General features: G+C 44.7%; 1 pseudogene; it reads left to right on the forward strand.

The window, feature by feature from the left end:
• The first annotated feature begins 1,500 nt into the window (after window positions 1-1,500).
• LOC115186256 (POU domain, class 2, transcription factor 2-like) overlaps window positions 1,501-26,748 on the forward strand; it is a 31,352-nt pseudogene continuing 6,104 nt past the window's right edge.

The following is a 26,748-nucleotide window of genomic DNA, read 5'->3' on the forward strand; positions in this document are numbered from 1 at the left end:
GAGAGAGGGGGAATGAAAGAAAGGGAGATAGAGAGAGAGGGGGAATAAAAGAAAGGGAAATAGAGAGAGAGGGAACAAAAGAAAGGGAGATAGAGAGAGGGGGAATGAAAGAAAGGGAGATAGAGAGAGAGGGAATGAAAGAAAGGGAGATAGAGAGAGAGGGAATGAAAGAAAGGGAGATAGAGAGAGGGGGAATGAAAGAAAGGGAGATAGAGAGAGGGGGGAATGAAAGAAAGGGAGATAGATAGAGAGGGGGAATGAAAGAAAGGGAGAGCAAGAGGGGGGGTCACAGTTCCCTCTCCTTGGCCTTGGATGGATGCTACAGCGGATGCTACAGTGGAATTTATTGCCAATACTGCCCTCATGTGGCTGACTCATGCTACTTCAGAGAACCCATATTTCCACTGTAGTAGTGAATTTAAGCTGGTTGGTCAGCGGTAGTGCTCAATTTTTCCTCCGTTGGAGGAGTGGGGGTGAGAGGGGTAGTGGTTTATGGGGATGTTGTGATGGCTCACATCTCCCGCCTCATGTGGCAGCCAGATCTATAACAGAAACACAGTCTGAGTAGGTAGAACCAACAAAAGGGCCAATATAATGAAAACTGCTGAGCATGTGGATTAAATGTTTGGTAACACTTGACTTAAAGTCGACAGCAGGTATAATGCTATATCACTTGTTATAAGCATGTATGAGCCCTTGTAATATCTTATTGTATGGCATATGATGGGTTAAGTCTCTAACTGGCCAGGCAGTTTGGGCTCCAGAGTGGCGCAGCAGTTTAAGGCACTGCATCTCAGTGCTAGAGGTGTCACTACAGACCCTGGTTTGATTCCAGGCTGTATCGCAACCAGCTGTGATTGGGAGTCCCATAGGGCAGCGCACAATTGGCACAGCGTCGTCCGGGTTTGGCCGGGGTAGGCCGTCATTGTAAATAAGAATTTGTTCCTAACTGACTTGCCAAGTTAAATAAAATACAAATAAAAGTAGTGTACAGGAAACATTTAGATCTCAGCTAGATATCTCTTAGAATGTGTTGACTAGACGTTTTACCAAGGTAAATTATCTTAGTGTGGCAGAAACAAAACAAATTATCTTGATGCATTTCCTGGGTAAGCAAAATCAGCTTGAAACAAGTAAATGCATTTTCTGGGTGAGCGAGATCAACTCAAAACATTTTCAATTAATTATCTCAATACAATACTAAAAAATCTAGGTAGAATATCCTTTTTTTGCGGTGTGACTGCAGTAGTGTCAGCCATAGGGGTGTTTTCTCTGAGCTGTGAGTGACAGTTTCCAGACACACTGTCACTTTCCACTGACTGTCTTCCCCCTCTTCTTTCTCCTCCTCTATTTCTTAGATCTCATCCTCTCCCACTCTTTAACCTCGCGTGTCCCCCTTTCTCTTTCTGGCCCCACTTCCTACTCTTCTTTTGTTTACTTCCTCTTCTCTTTCTCTCTCTCTCTCAGGATGTGGGGAGGGGGTGGGGCATGTGTGGGGGCGTGGACAACAAGAGGGAGGAGAATGATTTTTATCACTCCTCCGTTGGGTTCCTGTGAGAGAGAGACAGAGAGAGAGACAGACAGAGAGAGAGAGAGAGAGAGAGATAGATAGATAGATAGATAGAGAAAGAAAGAAGGGGACTCAGACACTCAGACAGATATGACCAAGACAGCAGCTCTAGCAACCATGGACTTCTGCAATATGTGGGTAGAAGGTGAGTCTGTGCCTCTCCCTGCCTTCATTAGCACGGCCCAATTAAGCTTGCCGTGTGTGTGTTTTTGTGTGTGTGTGTGTGTGTCTGTCTGTGTGTGTGTGTGTATCTGGGCTGAGCCAATTGATTAGCACCACTGGGTCTAACGAGCATGGCTAATTAGAGCACATCAAAGAGAGGGAGATGGATGGATGGAGGGAGGGAGGAGAGGAGAGGATGGAGGTGTGGATGTCTGTCGCAGGCAGAGAGAAAGGTCAGACGTGTCTCTCCAGGGTGGACAGGGATGCAGTGTGTGTGTGTGTGTGTGTGTGTGTGTGTTCTCCTATCCCTTGTCATTACAACTGTTTAAACAGAGAACCTAAAGCTACACTTTAGTTATGTGTCCTACATAACAGCATTAGAAGTGGTCTTTAGCCTACATATAGATTATCACGTTTTAATTTCAAATTAAGAGATGATAGAGAAATTGTTTCTCAAAAATACATTCACAGGAAATGATTGATCAGTAACAGAAAAGCCTATCAACAAACGTCAGTAGTATTACTGAATGTCATGAATAGTCAGGTACAGATAACATCACAGAGAATAATTTACGGTATGTGTGTGTGTGTGTATTCATTTGATGGGAATGATTCATGCGATGAAGCACCTTGTCACTTCTCACATCGACATGGACAGTGATGAATTGGGCTTTTTAAAACCAACCCCCCTGTACATTCCTGTGACCAGACCATGGTGTCAGACCATGGTGACGGGATGACACATCATATTGTGGTGACCATGTAGCACAACATCACCGCTGGATAGAGAAGGAGGTTACTCAGGTGAATAGTTGACTTGAGGGGGGAACTACAGTGTCTCATCTATACTTTGAATTGCACACAGACAACACAGTTGATTGTCAGTATTCATTGTGAATACACCAGTCATAATGTTAGGGTTTCAGTGTGCAGTTTGTTTACTGACAGGATTATCACACAACACTACTGACCTGCCAGAGTTTCACTGACAGTTGTAGTCCAATGACTCTACACTTTTTTCATTGAATGATTTCATAGCAATAGTGAAATATGAATGGGAAGTTTAAAAGTTTCATCAGTAGACTTCATTTCCCAGACCCCCCTTGGCGCCAGCGTGATCTCCTTAAGCAGGAAGTGAAGGTTCAGTTGAGGTCAGTTTCACCCAAAATACCCCTGGGAGAACACACCATAGAAACAGAATGCATAGAACATGTAATGAAAAGGCATATCATGCTGTGCACTATGCAACCGTATACAGCAGTTTACAGTACAGTTTGTGAGACTGTCCTATCTAGACATCCATTTCTATGGCACATACATACAGCTATTCGTTAGGTGGTGATAAGGCTTCTGAGAATAGCTTGTCTTGTTCCAACGGCAGCAAGAGGAGAGACTATAAAGGCTGACATGTATCAGTAGTTATGTGTCTTACAGTGGGGCAGTTAATGACGGTTTGATGTAATCACAGAGTTGCCAGTGCTGCGATAGTACAATATTATGGGCCTACTGAGCCGTTCCTTATGTATCAGAGTAAAGATACCATGTATCTAAACCACCACCAGAAAACTTCAGCTACTGCAGTTTTGTCACTGTCACGTGATACAGTGAGGGAAAAAATGTATTTGATCCCCTGCGGATTTTGTACGTTTTCCCACTGACAAAGAAATGATCAGTCTATAATTTTAATGGTAGATTTATTTGAACAGTGAGAGACAGAATAACAACAAAAATATCCAGAAAAACGCATGTCAAAAATGTTAGAAATTGATTTGCATTTTAATGAGGGAAATTATTATTGTTATTCTGTCTCTCACTGTTCAAATAAACCTACCATTAAAATTATAGACTGATCATTTCTTTGTCAGTGGGCAACCGTACAAAATCAGCAGGGGATCAAATACGTTTTTTCCCTCACTGTAGGTGCCCATGTTAGTATTACTACAGCACCTATTGATAGATTACATTGACAGTATTTCTCTGTGTGCGTGCGGGCGTGCGTGCGTGCAGGCGTGCGTGCGTGCGGGCGTGCGGGCGTGCGTGCGTGCAGGTAGCCTAGCAGTTAAGAGAGTTGGGCCAGTAACCCAAAGGTCGCTGGTTCAAATCTGTGAGCCGACTAGGTGAAAAATGTGCCCTAGAGCAAGGCACTTAACCCGAATTGCTCCTGTAAATTGCTCTGGATAAGAGCGTCTGCTAAATGACTAAAATGTCAGTCTGTGTGTTGTGCGACTGACAAAGCATCGGAGTAATATTAATAGTCTCACTGACAGTAAGTGTTGGGTTTAGCACTGCGTTCAAGATGGTGTGAGCTAGGGGAAGTAGAGGGGGGAAGTGAGAGAGACATACAACACACCATGATACACTAGCATAACACCAGGCTACTGTATATACACTACTACCCTCACTACATACCACTAACACTGTATATACACTACATACCACTAACACTGTATATACACTACTACTACCCTCACTACATACCACTAACACTGTATATACACTACATACCACTAACACTGTATATACACTACTACTACCCTCACTACATACCACTAACACTGTATATAAACATACCACTAACACTGTATATACACTACTACATACCACTAACACTGTATATACACTACTACCCTCACTACATACCACTAACACTGTATATACACTACTACCCTCACTACATACCACTAACACTGTATATACACTACATACCACTAACACTGTATATACACTACTACTACCCTCACTACATACCACTAACACTGTATATACACTACATACCACTAACACTGTATATACACTACTACTACCCTCACTACATACCACTAACACTGTATATACACTACATACCACTAACACTGTATATACACTACTACTACCCTCACTACATACCACTAACACTGTATATACACATACCACTAACACTGTATATACACTACTACATACCACTAACACTGTATATACACTACTACCCTCACTACATACCACTAACACTGTATTATATACACTACTACCCTCACTACATACCACTAACACTGTATATACACTACTACCCTCACTACATACCACTAACACTGTATATACACTACTACCCTCACTACATACCAATAACACTGTATATACACTACTACCCTCACTACATACCACTAACACTGTATATACACTACATACCACTAACACTGTATATACACTACTACTACCCTCACTACATACCACTAACACTGTATATACACTACTACATACCACTAACACTGTATATACACTACTACCCTCACTACATACCACTAACACTGTATATACACTACTACATACCACTAACACTGTATATACACTACTACCCTCACTACATACCACTAACACTGTATATACACTACTACCCTCACTACATACAACTAACACTGTATATATACTAATACCCTCACTACATACCACTAACACTGAATATACACTACTACATACCACTAACACTGTATATACACTACTACCCTCACTATATACCACTAACACTGTATATACACTACTACCCTCACTACATACCACTAACACTGTATATATACTACTACCCTCACTACATTCCACTAACACTGTATATACACTACTACCCTCACTACATACCACTAACACTGTATATACACTACTACCCTCACTACATACCACTAACACTGTATATACACTACTACCCTCACTACATACCAATAACACTGTATATATACTACTACCCTCACTACATACCACTAACACTGTATATACACTACTACCCTCACTACATACCACTAACACTGTATATACACTACTACCCTCACTACATACCACTAACACTGTATATACACTACTACCCTCACTACATACCACTAACACTGTATATACACTACATACCACTAACACTGTATATACACTACTACTACATACCACTAACACTGTATATACACTACTACTACCCTCACTACATACCACTAACACTGTATATACACATACCACTAACACTGTATATACACTACTACATACCACTAACACTGTATATACACTACTACCCTCACTACATACCACTAACACTGTATATACACTACTACCCTCACTACATACCACTAACACTGTATATACACTACTACCCTCACTACATACCACTAACACTGTATATACACTACTACCCTCACTACATACCAATAACACTGTATATACACTACAACCCTCACTACATACCACTAACACTGTATATACACTACTACCCTCACTACATACCACTAACACTGTATATACACTACTACCCTCACTACATACCACTAACACTGTATATACACTACTACATACCACTAACACTGTATATACACTACTACCCTCACTACATACCACTAACACTGTATATACACTACTACATACCACTAACACTGTATATACACTACTACCCTCACTACATACCACTAACACTGTATATACACTACTACCCTCACTACATACAACTAACACTGTATATATACTAATACCCTCACTACATACCACTAACACTGAATATACACCACTACATACCACTAACACTGTATATACACTACTACCCTCACTATATACCACTAACACTGTATGTACACCTCTACCCTCACTACATACCACTAACACTGTATATATACTACTACCCTCACTACATTCCACTAACACTGTATATACACTACTACCCTCACTACATACCACTAACACTGTATATACACTACTACCCTCACTACATACCACTAACACTGTATATACACTACTACCCTCACTACATACCACTAACACTGTATATATACTACTCTCACTACATACCACTAACACTGTATATACACTACTACCCTCACTACATACCACTAACACTGTATATACACTACTACCCTCACTACATACCACTAACACTGTATATACACTACTACCCTCACTACATACCACTAACACTGTATATACACTACTACCCTCACTACATACCACTAACACTGTATATACACTACTACCCTCACTACATACCACTAACACTGTATATACACTACTACCCTCACTACATACCACTAACGCTGTATATACACTACATACCAATAACACTGTATATACACTACTACCCTCACTACATACCACTAACACTGTATGTACACCTCTACCCTCACTACATACCACTAACACTGTATATATACTACTACCCTCACTACATACCACTAACACTGAATATACACTAGTACCCTCACTTCATACCACTAACACTGTATATATACTAATACCCTCACTACATACCAATAACACTGTATATACACTACTACCCTCACTATATACCACTAACACTGAATATACACTAGTACCCTCACTTCATACCACTAACACTGTATATACACTACTACCCTCACTACATACCACTAACACTGTATTATATACACTACTACCCTCACTGCATACCACTAACACTGTATATACACTACTACATACCACTAACACCGTATATATACTACTACTCTCACTACATACCACTAACACTGTATATATACTACTACCCCCTAATACCCTCGTAAAACTGACCATCCTATCAATCTTCGACTTCGGCGATGTCATCTATAAAATAGCCTCCACCACTCTACTCAACAAGTTGTATGCAGTCTATCACAGTGCCATCCGTTTTGTCACCAAAGCCCCATATATTACCCACCACTACGACCTGTACGCTCTTGTTGGCTGGCCCTCGCTTCATACTCGTCGCCAAACCCACTGGCTCCAGGTCATCTACAAGTCTCTGCTAGGTAAAGCCCCGCCTTATCTCAGCTCACTGGTCACCATAGCAGCACCCACCCGTAGCACGCGCTCCAGCAGGCATATCTCACTGGTCACCCCCAAAGCCAATTCCTACTTTGGCTGCCTTTCTTTCCAGTTCTCTGCTGCCAATGACTGGAACAAACTGCAAAAATCACTGAAGCTGGAGACTCTTACCTCCCTCACTAGCTTTAAGCACCAGCTGTCAGAGCAACTCACAGATCACTGTACCTGTACATAGCCCATCTGTAAACAGCTCATCCAACTACCTCATCCCCATACTGTATTTATTTATTTATCTTGCTCCTTTCCCCCCCAGTATCTCTACTTGCACATTCATCTTCCTCACATCTACCATTCCAGTGTCTAATTGCTATATTGTAATTACTTCGCCACCATGACCTATTTATTGCCTTACCTCCCTTATCTTACCTCATTTGCAGTCACTGTATATAGATTTAAATTTTTTCTACTGTATTATTGACTGTATGTTTGTTTATTCCATGTGTAACTCTGTGTTGTTGTTTGTGTCAAACTGCTTTGCTTTATCTTGGCCAGGTCGCAGTTGTAAATGAGAACTTGTTCTCAACTAGCCTACCTGGTGAAATAAAGGTGAAATAAAAAAATATATATACACTACTACCCTCACTACATACCACTAACACTGTATATACACTACTACCCTCACTACATACCACTAACACTGTATATACACTACTACCCTCACTACATACCACTAACACTGTATATACACTACTACCCTCACTACATACCACTAACACTGTATATACACTACTACCCTCACTACATACCACTAACACTGTATATACACTACTACCCTCACTACATACCACTAACACTGTATATACACTACTACCCCTCACTACATACCACTAACACTGTATATACACTACTACCCTCACTACATACCACTAACACTGTATATACACTACTACCCTCACTACATACCACTAACACTGTATATACACTACTAGTCTCACTACATACCACTAACACTGTATATACACTACTACCCTCACTACATACCACTAACACTGTATATACACTACTAGTCTCACTACATTCCACTAACACTGTATATACACTACTACCCTCACTACATACCACTAACACTGTATATACACTACTACCCTCACTACATACCACTAACACTGTATATACACTACTACCCTCACTACATACCACTAACACTGTATATACACTACTAGTCTCACTACATACCACTAACACTGTATATACACTACTACCCTCACTACATACCACTAACACTGTATATACACTACTACCCTCACTACATACCACTAACACTGTATATACACTACTACCCTCACTACATATCACTAACACTGTATATACACTACTACCCTCACTACATATCACTAACACTGTATATACACTACTACCCTCACTACATACCACTAACACTGTATATACACTACTACCCTCACTACATACCACTAACACTGTATATACACTACTACCCTCACTACATACCACTAACACTGTATATACACTACTAGTCTCACTACATACCACTAACACTGTATATACACTACTACCCTCACTACATACCACTACACTGTATATACACTACTACCCTCACTACATACCACTAACACTGTATATACACTACTACCCTCACTACATACCACTAACACTGTATATACACTACTACCCTCACTACATACCACTAACACTGTATATACACTACTAGTCTCACTACATACCACTAACACTGTATATACACTACTACCCTCACTACATACCACTAACATTGAATTGCTTCCTCATATCTGAGTTGTTCGGACTAAATTAAGATATGGAGAAAATCCGTCTATTTTAGAGGGATCCTTCCTGTGGTTAGATCTGAAGTGCATGTCATTGGTGAGGAACAGCCAATGGGCTTTTCTGTCTGACCACTGCTTCCCCTAGCAGACCCTGTGTTTGTAGAAAAAAAACTCCTGACTGTCACAAGCATATACTGCCCCTGCCTTCCTCTGTTCTGTGTAAACCAGCCTAGATATAGCTTGTTCAGACATCTGGGCCTCAATGGCCTCACCACTATTGGTTTTCATTGGTTTGGTTTAACTGATTCAGACCTGGGTCTCCAGGCAAGTGGACTCTCTGGCCAATCAACAACATGAATCAATCATTGAACTACTGTGGAGAAATGAACCTCAGCAGCTCTACAGACATTGAGGCCTGGTATTGAATAGCCCTGTTGATATTCAATACACTACATGTCAATAATAGTGTCCTAGACCTTCAATACACTACATGTCAATAATAGTGTCCTAGACCTTCAATACACTACATGTCAATAATAGTGTCCTAGACCTTCAATACACTACATGTCAATAATAGAGTCCTAGACCGCTGCGCTCCTGAGTGGCGCAGCAGTCTTAAGGCACTGCATCTCAGTGCTAGAGGCGTTACTACCGACCCTGGTTCGATTCCAGGCTGTATTACAACGGGCCATGATTGGGAGTCCCATAGGAAGGTGCACAATTGGTCCAGCGTTGTTAGGATTTGGCCGGGGTAGGCCGTCATTGTAAATAAGAATTTGTTCTTAACTGACTTGCCTAGTTAAATTAAATAAATAACATTTAAAAAAAGAACCTCATCCATAGTAATTGTTGGTAAATGTGTTCAGTGTCTCACTACTACCCCCTATTGGTTGGTAATTGGTCCTGCTCAGAGTATGTGAGCGGAGCGGTCGGAAATCCTGCTCATAGCTGTTGGAGCGGTGACTACTTGGACCTACCAAACCAAATGATTTGAATGAAAAGTATTTTAATAAACATTAAAAGGGGGATGTGAGAAGCGCTCATAATTTTAAATAGGCTACATGTCATATTAAACAGCATCTAAACACTCTAAACAGGTCAGGAGCCAGACAGGGAGCCTAAGAAGGAACGGAAATGAATTATTTAGGCTATATTATTTAATTATTTCAAGGCTATAGCCTTGAAATAATAATAGTTCATAATAATAGTTCAGTCACCAGTTTAAGTTGAGAGTGGGGGTATCCATGGCGTTTTCCAATTATGTTCCTATTTTACAAGTCAAAAAAATGGAGAACCTTTCATAATGTTGCCAAACAAAGACTCAACAAACTTACCTGAGACTCCCTGTCTCTGCCAGTCTGTCCCTGCATATCTGTCCCCAACTCTGCTGTCTGCGTGCCATCTGTTGCCTGCTCTGCCTAATGACATCATTGTGAAACATTTCCATTAGAATTTCATTTCTTTCTTATGAACATTTGATCAACTAGTCTTTGAGATATTAGGCTACTAGGGTTCTTACTTTGCGTTTTGGTGTACTGAAAAATACTCTGATGTCCGTCTTTTTTCTGCCATTTGTCTACCTGGTTGGCTACACACACACAGTATGTAGGTTATTTACAGTAGGAGATGGGCTTTTATCATCTTATCTTCTATCATTCTATATGCCTTCGATCTAAAAGGTAGCTAGCAAATGTGAAACGGATTGCAGTGACAAGAGTTGACAGCTGTATGAGTTCACCATTTACAAAACATATGCTGCAACCTTTTGTAATTTTAATCGTTTGTTTCATATTGGCTGGCTTCTAACAATAGCTGAATTTGCAAAGCTAGCGAGCACCAATTCAGTGGTGTTTGCTATAATCTTTCCTACCCGGGTTAAATAAAGGTGAAATAAAATACATAAATAAAAGTTCCCTTGCGACAATTTAGTTTTTGCAACGAGACCATTAAATATATTTAAAACAATGGTAGAAGAGAGTGTAGTTCTGTTCAGTTTATCGCTAACCTTATCACAGGGACTTTGAAGCACTAACTTACATGCATGCTGATCTTGGAATAAATTGACGATAGCAAAGATTCCATCTTTGACGACGCCACATAAATGGAATAGGTACTAGCTAGCTTAATAGTTAATATTTGTGCGCTAGCTCTGCATATTCAGCTAGTGTGTGTGCGCGATTGACTGGATTAACCTCACGTCAGTTACGTGCATTGAGTGCCTTTCAGACAGTAGATACGACCTCTACGTTACCTAGCAAGCTAAGGAACTGGCAGTGGATCAAACCATTGTGAGGCAAAGGGTGGGGGGGTCGCAATCTTTTGAAACTTAAAAACGCGCTATTAAGTGTCTATAATCAGCACAATTGCTTTCATTGCGTATTATTAATATTATTTAAATTACATAGTTATGTTTCAGTGATATATTGGGGGGGGACAAATCATATTTTTCCCAGGATGGGGGGGTTGTGTCCCCCCCGTCCCCCCCGGGATTTCCGCCCCTGTGTGAAGGACTAGAAGCGAGGCAGCCCTCTGTCAGCGCCATCTTTCTATCAGGCTCAGTCTACAGTGCCTTTGAAATCAGCAGAGAATATCCTCTCTACACCTGCAGAGCCACTGGGGATGATAAACACTCTGTTGGCCGCTCCAGGCTGGGCAGAGATGCAGAGGGTTTTTTTCAAGTTTTTCTTCAGATTCCACAATGATTCTTTAGTTGTGGACATTACATCACCACACTCTCTCTCTTCTTTGTTGTGGACATTACATCACCACACTCCCTCTCTTCTTTGTTGTGGACATTACATCACCACACTCCCTCTCTTCTTTGTTGTGGTCATTACATCACCACACTCCCTCTCTTCTTTGTTGTGGACATTACATCACCACACTCCCTCTCGTCTTTGTTGTGGACATTACATCACCACACTCCCTCTCTTCTTTGTTGTGGTCATTACATCACCACACTCCCTCTCTTCTTTGTTGTGGTCATTACATCACCACACTCCCTCTCTTCTTTGTTGTGGTCATTACATCACCACACTCCCTCTCTTCTTTGTTGTGGTCATTACATCACCACACTCCCTCTCTTCTTTGTTGTGGTCATTACATCACCACACTCCCTCTCTTCTTTGTTGTGGTCATTACATCACCACACTCCCTCTCTTCTTTGTTGTGGTCATTACATCACCACACTCCCTCTCTTCTTTGTTGTGGTCAGTACATCACCACACTCCCTCTCTTTTTTTTTATGGTCATTACATCACCTCACTCCCTCTCTTCTTTGTTGTGGTCATTACATCACCACACTCCCTCTCTTCTTTGTTGTGGACATTACATCACCACACTCCCTCTCTTCTTTGTTGTGGTCATTACATCACCACACTCCCTCTCTTCTTTGTTGTGGACATTACATCACCACACTCCCTCTCTTCTTTGTTGTGGTCATTACATCACCACACTCCCTCTCTTCTTGTTGTGGTCATTACATCACCACACTCCCTCTCTTCTTTGTTGTGGTCATTACATCACCACACTCCCTCTCTTCTTTGTTGTGGTCATTACATCACCACACTCCCTCTCTTCTTTGTTGTGGACATTACATCACCACACTCCCTCTCTTCTTTGTTGTGGTCATTACATCACCACACTCCCTCTCTTCTTTGTTGTGGTCATTACATCACCACACTCCCTCTCTTCTTTGTTGTGGTCATTACATCACCACACTCCCTCTCTTCTTTGTTGTGGTCATTACATCACCACACTCCCTCTCTTCTTTTTTTATGGTCATTACATCACCACACTCCCTCTCTTCTTTGTTGTGGTCATTACATCACCACACTCCCTCTCTTCTTTGTTGTGGACCTTACATCACCACACTCCCTCTCTTCTTTGTTGTGGACATTACATCACCACACTCCCTCTCTTCTTTGTTGTGGTCATTACATCACCACACTGCCCTCTCTTCTTTGTTGTGGTCATTACATCACCACACTCCCTCTCTTCTTTGTTGTGGTCATTACATCACCACACTCCCTCTCTTCTTTGTTGTGGACATTACATCACCACACTCCCTCTCTTCTTTGTTGTGGACATTACATCACCACACTCCCTCTCTTCTTTGTTGTGGACATTACATCACCACACTCCCTCTCTTCTTTGTTGTGGTCATTACATCACCACACTCCCTCTCTTCTTTGTTGTGGTCATTACATCACCACACTCCCTCTCTTCTTTGTTGTGGTCATTACATCACCACACTCCCTCTCTTCTTTGTTGTGGTCATTACATCACCACACTCCCTCTCTTCTTTGTTGTGGTCATTACATCACCACACTCCCTCTCTTCTTTGTTGTGGTCATTACATCACCACACTCCCTCTCTTCTTTGTTGTGGTCATTACATCACCACACTCCCTCTCTTCTTTGTTGTGGACATTACATCACCACACTCCCTCTCTTCTTTGTTGTGGTCATTACATCACCACACTCCCTCTCTTCTTTGTTGTGGTCATTACATCACCACACTCCCTCTCTTCTTGTTGTGGACATTACATCACCACACTCCTCCTCGTCATTAACTCTTCTTTGTTGTGGACATTACATCACCACACTCCCTCTTTTCTTTGTTGTGGACATTACATCACCACACTCCCTCTCTTCTTTGTTGTGGTCATTACATCACCACACTCCCTCTCTTCTTTGTTGTGGTCATTACATCACCACACTCCCTCTCTTCTTTGTTGTGGACATTACATCACCACACTCCCTCTCTTCTTTGTTGTGGACATTACATCACCACACTCCCTCTCTTCTTTGTTGTGGTCATTACATCACCACACTCCCTCTCTTCTTTGTTGTGGTCATTACATCACCACACTCCCTCTCTTCTTTGTTGTGGTCATTACATCACCACACTCCCTCTCTTCTTTGCTGTGGTCATTACATCACCACACTCCCTCTCTTCTTTGTTGTGGACATTACATCACCACACTCCCTCTCTTCTTTGCTGTGGTCATTACATCACCACACTCCCTCTCTTACTCTTGGTCCTCATCTTTGTCACCTTGATTTTGCACATGCGTGTTTGATAAGTTTCTTTATGAAAATATTTAGCAAACTCCATGACAGTAGCTGAAGCAAGGGACTATAGCAGCAGACAAATGCATGCTGGGCCGGGCAGGCCCTGAGCTCCTGAAGTGAGCGCTACTGGAACACTGTTGAAGCTAAATTGGAGCGGGCTAGAAGGCCAACACTCCAGCCTTTGGGAATCTCGCTCCAGGCTCCAGTTAAATTGGGCGCGCTCAGCACCCCTCCACTCACACACTCTGGTCCTGCTCCATAGCCCAGAGGCCAATACAAGGGAAGTCTCTGTAGTGCTATGCCATTACTCATATACAGTACCAGTCAAAAGTTTGGACACCTACTCATTCAAGGGCTTTTCCTTTATTTTGACTATTTTCTACATTGTAGAATAATAGTGAAGACATCAAACTTTTGACTGGTACTGTAGATAATAACCTGTTACGGACATAGTAGCTTACTTAGTCTGTTGGTTGTATTTGTTCATTTGTGTTGTCATTTCACAGTTTCATTTTGTTATGACTTGAAAAGGTGAAACTGGATTTTGTCATCTTTGAGAATAAAAAAACAAGCATTTATGTTACTCTGAGCACTCATCCTATATACTGGAACCGAGAGAGAGAGGGGGGGAGAAGTGATAGAGAGAACTGTGAGGAAGGGGGAGAGAGAGAGGGGGGAGAAGTGATAGAGAGAACTGTGAGGAAGGGGGAGAGAGAGAGGGGGGAGAAGTGATAGAGAGAACTGTGAGGAAGGGGGAGAGAGAGAGGGGGGAGAAGTGATAGAGAGAACTGTGAGGAAGGGGGAGAGAGAGAGGGGGGAGAAGTGATAGAGAGAACTGTGAGGAAGGGGGAGAGAGAGGAATGTTTTTTAATAATGCAGGTGGCAGATATAATTAGTTGTTCGTTGGGTGGATTTGCATGTTTTCATAAAAGGGAAGTTGGTGTGAGGGAGGGAGTGTGTCAGCAAAGACCAGTGTCTGTAGATATTGTGGCTTCTCACAAAATAAGCGGTAGTTAATACAGTAACTGCCAAATGAAACATCTGTTATGGTAACTTTGTTTTAAAATAATTAACTTAACATAATTCACTTTTTATTTTATTTACAGTGAATTGTGTACCCCTCACCGCCCCTCTCTCGCTCTCTATCTCTTTAAATCGTTCTACCCGCCCCAACCCACTCTCCCATTCCACCCCGTGTTCCTCCTCTCTCTTTCCCTCCCTCTCCCCCTCACACCCCTCGACTCTCTGTCTATGGGGACAGTCCCAGACCTGACTGACTGTCTGTACAGTAGAGAGGAGAGGAGAGGAGAGGAAGGAGGAAGTGTTGTGGTGTAGTATAGCGGGGTGGGGTGTGGTGTAATGATGACACTACAGTGAGTAACATCAGTATAGAGGTGTCTAGTAGGGTTCTGTTCCCACTCAAACCTCTGTAGCACCTATTGTTAGACCAAACAAACACCTCTGTACATATAGGAAAGAATGAACGGAGGCTGCACAGCAAAACATATACAAAAGCCAATACCGCAGTGATCTCATTTCAGCACCCGTAGCATCAACCAAAAGCATTTGCACTTTCTATTTTTTATCTGTATAATGCTTCAACTGAACCTGAACATGCTGACTCACATGTCATTAGTCATTAAACCTAATCATCTGCTCTCTCCGTCTCTCTCCTTTCTCCCCCCTCTCTCTCTCTCTCTCTCTCTCTCTTTGTTTCTGTCTCTCTCTCTCTGTCTCTCTCGGTCTCTCTCTCCCTCTCTCTGTCTCTCCCTCCCCTCTCTCTTGCTCTGTCTCTCTCTCTCTTTCTCTCTCTCTCGGTCTCTCCCTCTGTATTTCTATGTCTCTCTCTTGCTCTCCCTCTCTCTCTCTCGTTCTCATAGAAATCAGGATGTCAAAGCCAGTTGAGGTTGAGAACACAGGGGCTGACTCTCCAATGGAGAGCACAGGTATTTGTCTGTCTGTCTGTCTTTGTGTGTGTGTGTGTGTGTGTGTGTGTGTGTGTGTGTGTGTGTGTGTGTGTGTGTGTGTGTGTGTGTGTGTGTGTGTGTGTGTGTGTGTGTGTGTGATGAATTTCTAATTGTTTCCTATCCCCCCACACAGACTCAGAGAGGAATGGTCCTGACTCAAATCATCAGGTTTGTGTCCGCTTGGTGCTTCACCTTCATTTCAGTACTGATATCACTGGTAATATACTGTGCCTTCAGACCCCTTGACTTTTTCCACATTTTGTTACGTTACAGACTTATTCTAAAATTGCTAAAATTTGTTTTTTTCCCCCCTCGTCAAGCTACACACAATACCCCATAATGACAAAGCAAAAACGGCTTTTTTAGAAATGTTTGCAAATGTATTAAAAATAAATAACTGAAATATCAGACCCTTTACTCAGTACTTTGTTGAAGCACCTTTGGCTGCGATTACAGACTCGAGTCTTCTTGGGTATGATGCTACAAGCTTGGCACACCTGTATTTGAGTAGTTTCTCCCATTCTTCTCTGCAGATCCTCTCAAGATCTGTCAGGTTGGATGTGGAGCATCGCTGCACAGCTATTTTCAGGTCTCACCAGAGATGTTTGATCGGGTTCAAGTCTGGTCTCTGGCTGGGCCACTCGAGGACATTCAGAGGCTTGTCCCGAAGCCACTCCTGCGTTGTCTTGGCTGTGTGCTTAGTGTTGTTGTCTTGTTGGAAGGTGAACCTTCGCCCCAGTCTGAGGTCCTGAGCGCTCTGGAGCAGGTGTTCATCAAGGAGCTCTCTGTACTTTGCTCCATTCATTTTCCCCCTCGATCCGGACTAGTCTCCCAGTCCCTGCCACCGAAAAACATCCCCACAGCATGATGCTGCTGCCACCACCATGCTTCACCATAGAGATGGTGCCAGGTTTCCTCCAGACGTGACGCTTAGCATTCATGTTTCTCATGGTCTGAGAGTCTTTAGGTTTTGGCAAACTCCAAGCGGGCTGTCATGTACCTTTTACTGAGGAGTGGCTGAATGGTGGAGTGTTGCAGAGATGGTTGTCCTTCTGGAAGGTTCTCCTATCTCCACAGAGGAACTCTGGAGCTCTGTCAGATTGTGTAGATTGATGTGGAAAAAAGTACATTTGATCAATTTTAGAATAAGGTTGTAATGTAACAAAATGTGGAAAAGGTCAAGGGGTCTGAATACTTTCCGAATGTGCTGTACCTTTAGGAAACATAATAATCAGTTAGTCATGTTCAATGGTGACAATCATGCAGCAGTCTAGTCTTTTTTATGATCATTTATGTTTATCTGTACTGATGGTTTTTGTCCTTATTACAGCTTCAGCAGATGAAAATCAGTCCCTTTCACCTTTCTCCAACCCTCAGCAGCAACAAGGTGTGTGTGTGTGTGTCTTTGTGTACATGTGTGTTTTGTGTGGCCACACTATAGAGTATTTTGCGACATTTGCATACAGATTGACAGGTATGCAAAACAGTCAGACTAGCCAGTTTGGACATGCCCATTCCAGGAAGAAGGGATGACTATCCCTCGTTTCTAAAGAAAAGGCAGGCACCTTCCTGTTTGGCATGCAGGTTACCACAGCAGACAGAGCAGAACAGTCAGCTTTGTTTAACTGTATCCCTCGTTCTCTCTCCTCCTCTCAGAATAAGATGGAAGAGTGTGGTGAGATGTCCCCGGGCCCTCCTCCCCACCACAGCCACGCCCCCTCACAGACGCCCCTCCCACACACACAGCTCATGCTGACTGGCTCCCAACTGGCAGGGGTAAGACAAGGAGGAAGAGGCTTAACAAACAAAACATACATTGATGCACACTCTCAAAAACACAGATACATGCTTATGGTCTGGCTTGAGTTCACTGCTTTTTACTTTCTTCCTTTTCTCTGCTCTTTCACATACCCTCTGCATCTCTCTGCCCTCCCTCCCTCCCTCCCCTTCTTTCTCTCTCTGTCCCTCTCTTGCTCTCTTTCTCTGTGTCTCTCTCTCGCTCGGTGTCTGTTTCTCAGTTGACGGCTCTCTTGCCGGCTCAGCAGCAGTTGTTACTGCAGCAGGCTCAGGCTCAGCTTCTAGCTGCAGCTGTGCAGCAGTCTGTTCAGCAGTCCAACGCAGCTCACGCAGCTCACGCAGCTCACGCAGCCCACGCAGCCGCCCAAGCCAATCAGCAAGCTCAGGCAGCCGCAGCAGCCAATCAACATGCCCAGCAGCAGCAGGCGGGACAGACAGGGCAGCAGGGCCAATCACAGCCCCAGGGACAGGGACAGAGCACACAGGAACAGACAGGTCAACCTGTCCCTGTCCCGCCCACTCATCCCCAGCTCACCCTCTCTCAGCCAATTCAGCTCACCGCCCAGGTACTGACAACCAATCACAAGGCACATCCTGGCTGGGAAGAGGTGGGGAAGGGTCTTGATTCAGGAGACAGTCTGGGATCCTCCGTTTTTATTGATCTTTTCTTTTATTGCTTGTGTTGCTCTGCTGTTCTTTCAGTCTTTTCTCTTGGCCTCTATATGAAGGGGTTGTTTTCATTTGTTCTCTGTACATCTGTGTTCTCTCCATTCTGACCCCTCTGTTCTCTCCATCTGACCCCTCTGTTCTCTCCATTCTGACCCCTCTGTTCTCTCCATCTGACCCCTCTGTTCTCTCCATCTCTGACCCCTCTGTTCTCTCCATCTCTGACCCCTCTGTTCTCTCCATCTCTGACCCCTCTGTTCTCTCCATCTCTGACCCCTCTGTTCTCTCCATCTCTGATCCCTCTGTTCTCTCCATCTATGATCCCTTTGTTCTCTCCATCTCTGACCCCTCTGATCCCTCCATCTATGATCCCTTTGTTCTCTCCATCTCTCACCCCTCTGTTCTCTCCATCTCTCACCCCTCTGTTCTCTCCATCTCTCTCCCCTCTGTTCTCCCCATCTCTCACCCCTCTGTTCTCTCCATCTCTGACCCCTCTGTTCTCTCCATCTCTGACCCCTCTGTTCTCTCCATCTCTCACCCCTCTGTTCTCTCCATCTCTCACCCCTCTGTTCTCTCCATCTCTCACCCTTCTGTTCTCTCCATCTCTCTCCCCTCTGTTCTCCCCATCTCTCTCCCCTCTGTTCTCTCCATCTCTCACACCTCTGTTCTCTCCATCTCTCACCCCTCTGTTCTCTCTATCTATGATCCCTTTGTTCTCTCCATCTCTGACCCCTCTGTTCTCTCCATCTCTCTCCCCTCTGTTCTCCCCATCTCTCTCCCTCTGTTCTCTCCATCTCTGACCCCTCTGTTCTCTCCATCTCTGACCCCTCTGTTCTCTCCATCTCTCTCCCCTCTGTTCTCTCCATCTCTCACCCCTCTGTTCTCTCCATCTCTCACCCCTCTGTTCTCTCCATCTCTCACCCCTCTGTTCTCTCCATCTCTCACCCCTCTGTTCTCTCCATCTCTCACCCCTCTGTTCTCTCCATCTCTGACCCCTCTGTTCTCTCCATCTCTGACCCCTCTGTTCTCTCCATCTCTCACCCCTCTGTTCTCTCCATCTCTCTCCCCTCTGTTTTCTCCATCTCTGACCCCTCTGTTCTCTCCATCTCTCACACCTCTGTTCTCTCCATCTCTGACCCCTCTGTTCTCTCCATCTCTGACCCCTCTGTTCTCTCCATCTCTCTCCCCTCTGTTCTCTCCATCTCTCACCCCTCTGTTCTCTCCATCTCTCACCCCTCTGTTCTCTCCATCTCTCACCCCTCTGTTCTCTCCATCTCTCACCCCTCTGTTCTCCCCATCTCTCACCCCTCTGTTCTCTCCATCTCTGACCCCTCTGTTCTCTCCATCTCTCTCCCCTCTGTTCTCTCCATCTCTCTCCCCTCTGTTCTCCCCATCTCTCTCCCCTCTGTTCTCTCCATCTCTGACCCCTCTGTTCTCTCCATCTCTGACCCCTCTGTTCTCTCCATCTCTGACCCCTCTGTTCTCTCCATCTCTGACCCCTCTGTTCTCTCCATCTCTGACCCCTCTGTTCTCTCCATCTCTCACCCCTCTGTTCTCTCCATCTCTGACCCCTCTGTTCTCTCCATCTCTGACCCCTCTGTTCTCTCCATCTCTCACCCTCTGTTCTCTCCATCTCTGACCCCCTCTGTTCTCTCCATCTCTGACCCCTCTGTTCTCTCCATCTCTGACCCCTCTGTTCTCTCCATCTCTCACCCCTCTGTTCTCTCCATCTCTGACCCCTCTGTTCTCTCCATCTCTGACCCCTCTGTTCTCTCCATCTCTCTCCCCTCTGTTCTCTCCATCTCTCACCCCTCTGTTCTCTCCATCTCTCACCCCTCTGTTCTCTCCATCTCTCACCCCTCTGTTCTCTCCATCTCTCACCCCTCTGTTCTCTCCATCTCTCACCCCTCTGTTCTCTCCATCTCTGACCCCTCTGTTCTCTCCATCTCTGATCCCTCTGTTCTCTCCATCTCTGATCCCTCTGTTCTCTCCATCTCTGATCTCTGTTCTGTCCTCCTGTCTCCCTGCAGGACATCCAGCAGTTGTTGCAGCTGCAGCAGTTGGTTCTGGTACCAGGACACCACCTGCAGTCTCCTCAGTTCCTCCTCCAACAGCACCAAGGGCAGCAAGGTGGGCTCCTCGCACTAGCCACTACCACTGGTTCTATTCTATTGGGACAGTGCCCTGAAGATGGGCTGTAGATGTTCCAACTATCAACAAACAGATTTCATTTATTTAGAAGTGCCAACTGTTAACAACCATTAACAGGTTCTTCAACTGTCTAATACTAGAATGCCTATTGGATTCTCTGATCGACCATGGAGTTTTGTGGAATATTACATGTGTTGTTTGTTCACATAACTGATCATAGGCCTACTGATTCCCTCACTTCTTCACTCCTCAGGACTGCTATCAACACCAAATCTGATTCAGCTACCTCAGCAAAACCAAGGGAGCCTCCTGTCCGCTCCCACCAGGCTGGGGCTCCAAGCACAGGTAGGACAACAGAGGAAACACCCAGGCTTTGAGAGAGGCTACAGGCCCGGCTCTTTCCAACAAACATCTCTTCTCATCATTCTGTCATATCCAGTAAACGCCTCTCTTCTGCTATATAATTCTCGCTCTCTCTCGCTCTCCCACTCTCTTTTTCCTCCTCCCCCTCTCCCCCTGTAGAGAGACAAGGCTATGGAAGGCAGTGGGGTCATGACCTCTGTGTCCTCTGTGACCTCTCACCCCGAGGAGCCCAGTGACCTGGAGGAACTGGAGGTGTTTGCCCGCACCTTCAAACAGAGACGCATCAAACTGGGCTTTACACAGGTACGCCTTTCTGTGTGTGTGTGTGTGTGTGTGTGTGTGTGTGTGTGTGTGTGTGTGTGTGTGTGTGTGTGTGTGTGTGTGTGTGTGTGTGTGTGTGTGTGCTAACTCCCTGTTTTCCTCCCTCCCTCGCTCTCTCAGGGTGACGTGGGAATGGCCATGGGGAAGCTATATGGGAATGATTTCAGCCAGACCACCATCTCTCGCTTCGAGGCCCTCAACCTGAGCTTTAAGAACATGTGTAAACTCAAACCACTACTGGAGAAGTGGCTCAATGATGCAGGTGAGAGGGGAGGGTGGGGGATGAAGGAGAGGACGGGAGGATGGGAGTAGGGAGGGGCCGGGAGAAAGGAGAGGGAGGATGGGAGGGGAGGAGAGAGGAGAGGGAGGATGGGAGGGGAGGAGAGAGGAGAGGGAGGATGGGAGGGGAGGAGAGAGGAGAGGGAGGATGGGAGGGGAGGAGAGAGGAGAGGGAGGATGGGAGGGGAGGAGAGAGGAGGGGGAGGAGGGGGAGGATGGGAGGGGAGGAGAGAGGAGAGGGAGGATGGGAGGGGAGGGGAGGAGAGAGGAGGGGGAGGATGGGAGGGAGGAGAGAGGAGGGGGAGGATGGGAGGGGAGGGGAGAGGAGAAGGAGGATGGGAGGGGAGGAGAGAGGAGGGGGAGGATGGGAGGGGAGGAGAGAGGAGGGGGAGGATGGGAGGGGAGGAGAGAGGAGAGGGAGGATGGGAGGGGAGGGGAGGGGGAGGATGGGAGGGGAGGAGAGAGGAGGGGGAGGATGGGAGGGGAGGAGAGAGGAGAAGGAGGATGGGAGGGGAGAGGATGGGAGGGGAGAGGAGAAGGAGGATGGGAGGGGAGGAGAGAGGAGGGGGAGGATGGGAGGGGAGGGGAGAGGAGGAGGAGGATGGGAGGGGAGGGGGAGGAGAAGGAGGATGGGAGGGGAGGAGAGAGGAGGGGGAGGATGGGAGGGGAGGAGAGAGGAGGGGGAGGAGGGGAGGGGAGAGGAGGATGGGAGGGGAGAGGAGAAGGAGGATGGGAGGGGAGGAGAGAGGAGGGGGAGGATGGGAGGGGAGGAGAGAGGAGGGGGAGGAGGAGAGTGGAGAGGAGAGGAGGAGGAGGATGGGAGGGGAGGGGAGAGGAGAAGGAGGATGGGAGGGGAGGAGAGAGGAGGGGGAGGATGGGAGGGGAGGAGGGGGAGGATGGGAGGGGAGGGGAGAGGAGGGGAGAGGAGAGGAGGATGGGAGGGGAGAGGAGAGGAGGATGGGAGGGGAGGAGAGAGGAGGGGGAGGATGGGAGGGGAGGAGAGAGGAGGGGGAGGAGGGGAGGGGAGAGGAGAAGGAGGATGGGAGGGGAGGAGAGAGGAGGGGGAGGAGGGGAGGGGAGAGGAGAAGGAGGATGGGAGGGGAGGAGAGAAGAGGTGAGGGAATTGGTAAAGGAGAAAGGTGTATGACACTTTGAATCAATCAATACATCAGTTGATTAATTAACCAATCCCCAAGTTGCATTCATCTGTAGAATGAATGAAACTTTATTTGTAAAAAATGTTTCAACTCTTTTTATTGGTATTTCTTTTCACAGTTATAGTAAACAATGCTTGAAATACAGTACATTGCACATGGTTTTATACATTCGATATACCATGGAAACTACTTTTTGAATGAGGTAGGAATGTATATGCCCATACAAAAATATAAAAGACTTAAGTAATACATTCATAACAAAACATTAGAAACAACAAACATGGCTCGTCTTCAAAACGAATAGAACAATTATAATAATAAGACAGGCGAATATTAAACACTCACAAAGGTGAGATTAAATACAAAGCTAGTGTCTCTACATAGGTAAAGAAAGGTTGCCACATTCTGTAGAATTTGTCAGAAGAAAGGTATATTTTATCTTCTCCAATTTACTGAAGTGTAAGAGATCTTTAATCCACACGAAATGAGGAGGAGAGGGCGACTTCCACAGAAGTAAAATCAACCTTCTTGCCAACAAAGGCTACAAAGTCAGATGTGTGTTTTGGTAGTGTTATAGTATCAGGTATTACCCCAAATAATGATGTTATGGCAGTAGTTGCAAAAGGTACCTGTAATACTTTAGATATGGTATCAAAGATGGCAGACCACTAGTTATGTAGAGAAGAGCAGGACCAAAACATACGTATTAATGAAGCAGGAACTTGCCGACACCTGTCGTAAACAGTGTGGACATCAGGATAGATGTTAGAAAGCCTGAGTTTAGTCCAGTGAGTGTGGTGGAGGATTTTGCATTGGATCAAACCATGTTTGGCACAAATAGAAGAGGAGTGGACATGGTGCAGAATACCTTCCCATGTGTCATCAGTCAACTCTGTTTACCCTGATGAAGACAGCTTGTCTGTGGAAACGTTGCTTATTAGGTTATTACATTATTGCATCTGAGCTCCTAGAGTGTGAGGTTCTCCTTTTCTTTTCCGGGTGTTCTACTCCTCTAGCCAGCACCTCGCCTAAACAGGTGTTCTACTCCTCTAGCCAGCACCTCGCCTAAACAGGTGTTCTACTCCTCTAGCCAGCACCTCGCCTAAACAGGTGTCCTACTCCTCTAGCCAGCACCTCTCCTAAACAGGTGTTCTACTCCTCTAGCCAGCACCTCGCCTAAACAGGTGTTCTACTCCTCTAGCCAGCACCTCTCCTAAACAGGTGTTCTACTCCTCTAGCCAGCACCTCGCCTAAACAGGTGTTCTACTCCTCTAGCCAGCACCTCGCCTAAACAGGTGTTCTACTCCTCTAGCCAGCACCTCGCCTAAACAGGTGTTCTACTCCTCTAGCCAGCACCTCGCCTAAACAGGTGTGCGTTTCTTTCGCCTCTAGATTCATCAGTCAACTCATCACCTAGATCCTGTTCCCATAACGTTTTAATAGCTGCGAATGAAGGATTGTGAAGAGAGGAAATTTGATCATAGCTATAAGAAATAATACCTTTTACTGTTGGTGATGGCGGGATAAATGCATCAGTGGGAGGCTCACAGGAAGACTGGGGAATTGAGAGGTCATGTCACGGACAAAGCTGCGCACTTGTAGATATCTAAAGAAATGACTATTCGGAAGGTAGAGTTTATCTGAGAGTTGTTGGAAAGATGCAAACGTGCCGTCAATAACGTTATTTCTGAGTAGAGGGGCCCTTGCAAACCAAAGTGACGTCTAAACTGGTTCCAGATCTTGAGAGTGGTTTTTACTAAAATGTTTTAGGTATAACTTGAAGTAGCAGAATGAATAGGGGAATGTGCCAAAGCAATCAGTGAAGAAGGCATACATGAGCAAGATTCTATCTTCAACCATGCTGGAATGATATGTTGGGTATCTACACGGATCAAGTACTGAATTACACGGAAGTTCCAGACTTCCAGATGAAGTGGGAGATAATCCCATCTAGTTTGTGGAAAAATATTTGGAAATAATTGAAAGAGGTAGGAGAATTTAGGGAGGGTATTCATTTTAACCGAATTAATTCGACCAGCTAATGATAGGGGGAGTAGTGACCATCGTTCAAAATGTTTCTCCACCAGAGTAAGGAGGAGGAAAGTTAACCTTTTTAAGGCTATCAAATTTGTCTATGACATGTACCCCCAAGTATGTACATTTGTTGAGAACTACTCTGAATGAAAATGTGTGTAATGGTAGTTACGAGCTGCCGCATTTAAATGGAAAAGCTTGCTCTTATTCAGGTTTAACTTGTAACCAGAGACTAGGCAAAATGCATTAAGAACAGATAGCACAATGGGTAAGGATACATCGGGGTTTGAGATATAGAGAAGCAAGTCATCAGCATTAAGTGAAACCCTTCATTTGATGTCGCCTATGAACACTCTCGTTACATGTGGGTTGGATCTGATTGAATGTATCCTTGAGTTAATGAAGATATATCTGTAGAATGAGGATACCAGTTTGTGTGATTTTAAATCATCCCACTAATCAATCTCTCTGTTTGACAGAGACCATGTCCACAGACAGTACTATGCCCAGCCCCAGCTCTCTGTCCTCTTCCTCAATGGGCTTCGAGGGCCTGCCGGGCCGACGCAGGAAGAAAAGAACCAGCATCGAGACTAACGTCCGCGTGGCCCTGGAGAGAGCCTTCATCACGGTGAGAGACATGACAAATTGTCGTGGAAATTCTACACAGGGTCAATCAGCGCGATGGAGAGGTTCCAACCAACTCAATGCACCAAGTACACATGTCAATCAGGAGCTCCACCTGGGGCAGCCCACGTAACGTTTGGGATTCATTTTGTATGCATTTTGAAGGAGGGAAAGCCTAATACACAAATAAACTATATAATCTAAGATGGAGAATCGTTATTGTCTTTATCGGAGATAAACAAAAAGAACGCGCTCTCTCGGCCATGCACTTGGAAACACTACAGCCAAAATGGGAGCCACTTAGAAAAACTACAACTTTTCGCTCATTTTTCCAAAAACCAGCCTGAAACTCTTTCTAAAGAATGTTGGCATCTAGTGGAAGCCCTAGGAACTGCAATCGGGGACGATTTCGCCCTATTATAAAAGTGCCAGCCATTTCCTTTGATGGTTTGTCCTCGGGGTTTTGCCTGCCATTTCAGTTCTGTTATACTCACAGACATTATTGTAACAGTTTTAGAAACTTTAGAGTGTTTTCTATCCATATCTACCAATTATCTGCATATCCTAGCTTCTGGGCCTGAGTAGCAGGCAGTTTACTTTGGGCACACTTTTCATCCGGACGTCAAAATACCGCCCCCTATCCCAAAGAAGTTAACAGCTGGATCCGGGTACAAATATAATATATGGTCTCAATAACTGCTCTCCTAAGGCACCTGCCTCAGGAAGCCTTTCAAATGTAAAATCATTGATAAACATGTAAAAAAAACTTGGTAGTGGACATTCCATCAGTCCTGGAAGAAAGAAAATAAACTTAATCAGGTTTACTGCTCTTGTAATCATTGTCATGTTGACCTGTTGCATTGACATACAGTTCTGTACAAAATGTCCCTGGGACATAAACTAGTCAAAATATGAAACCTGTTGTTTATCAAATCTGCTAGGACCTTCAAAAGGTTGGTGCTGGCTTATCAGCTCAATATTCGGTACTAAAACATTTACTTGAATCTACTTCAGTTCTGGACA

The sequence above is a fragment of the Salmo trutta genome, unplaced genomic scaffold, assembly GCF_901001165.1.
Source record: "Salmo trutta unplaced genomic scaffold, fSalTru1.1, whole genome shotgun sequence".
NCBI classification, from domain to species: Eukaryota; Metazoa; Chordata; class Actinopteri; order Salmoniformes; family Salmonidae; genus Salmo; species Salmo trutta.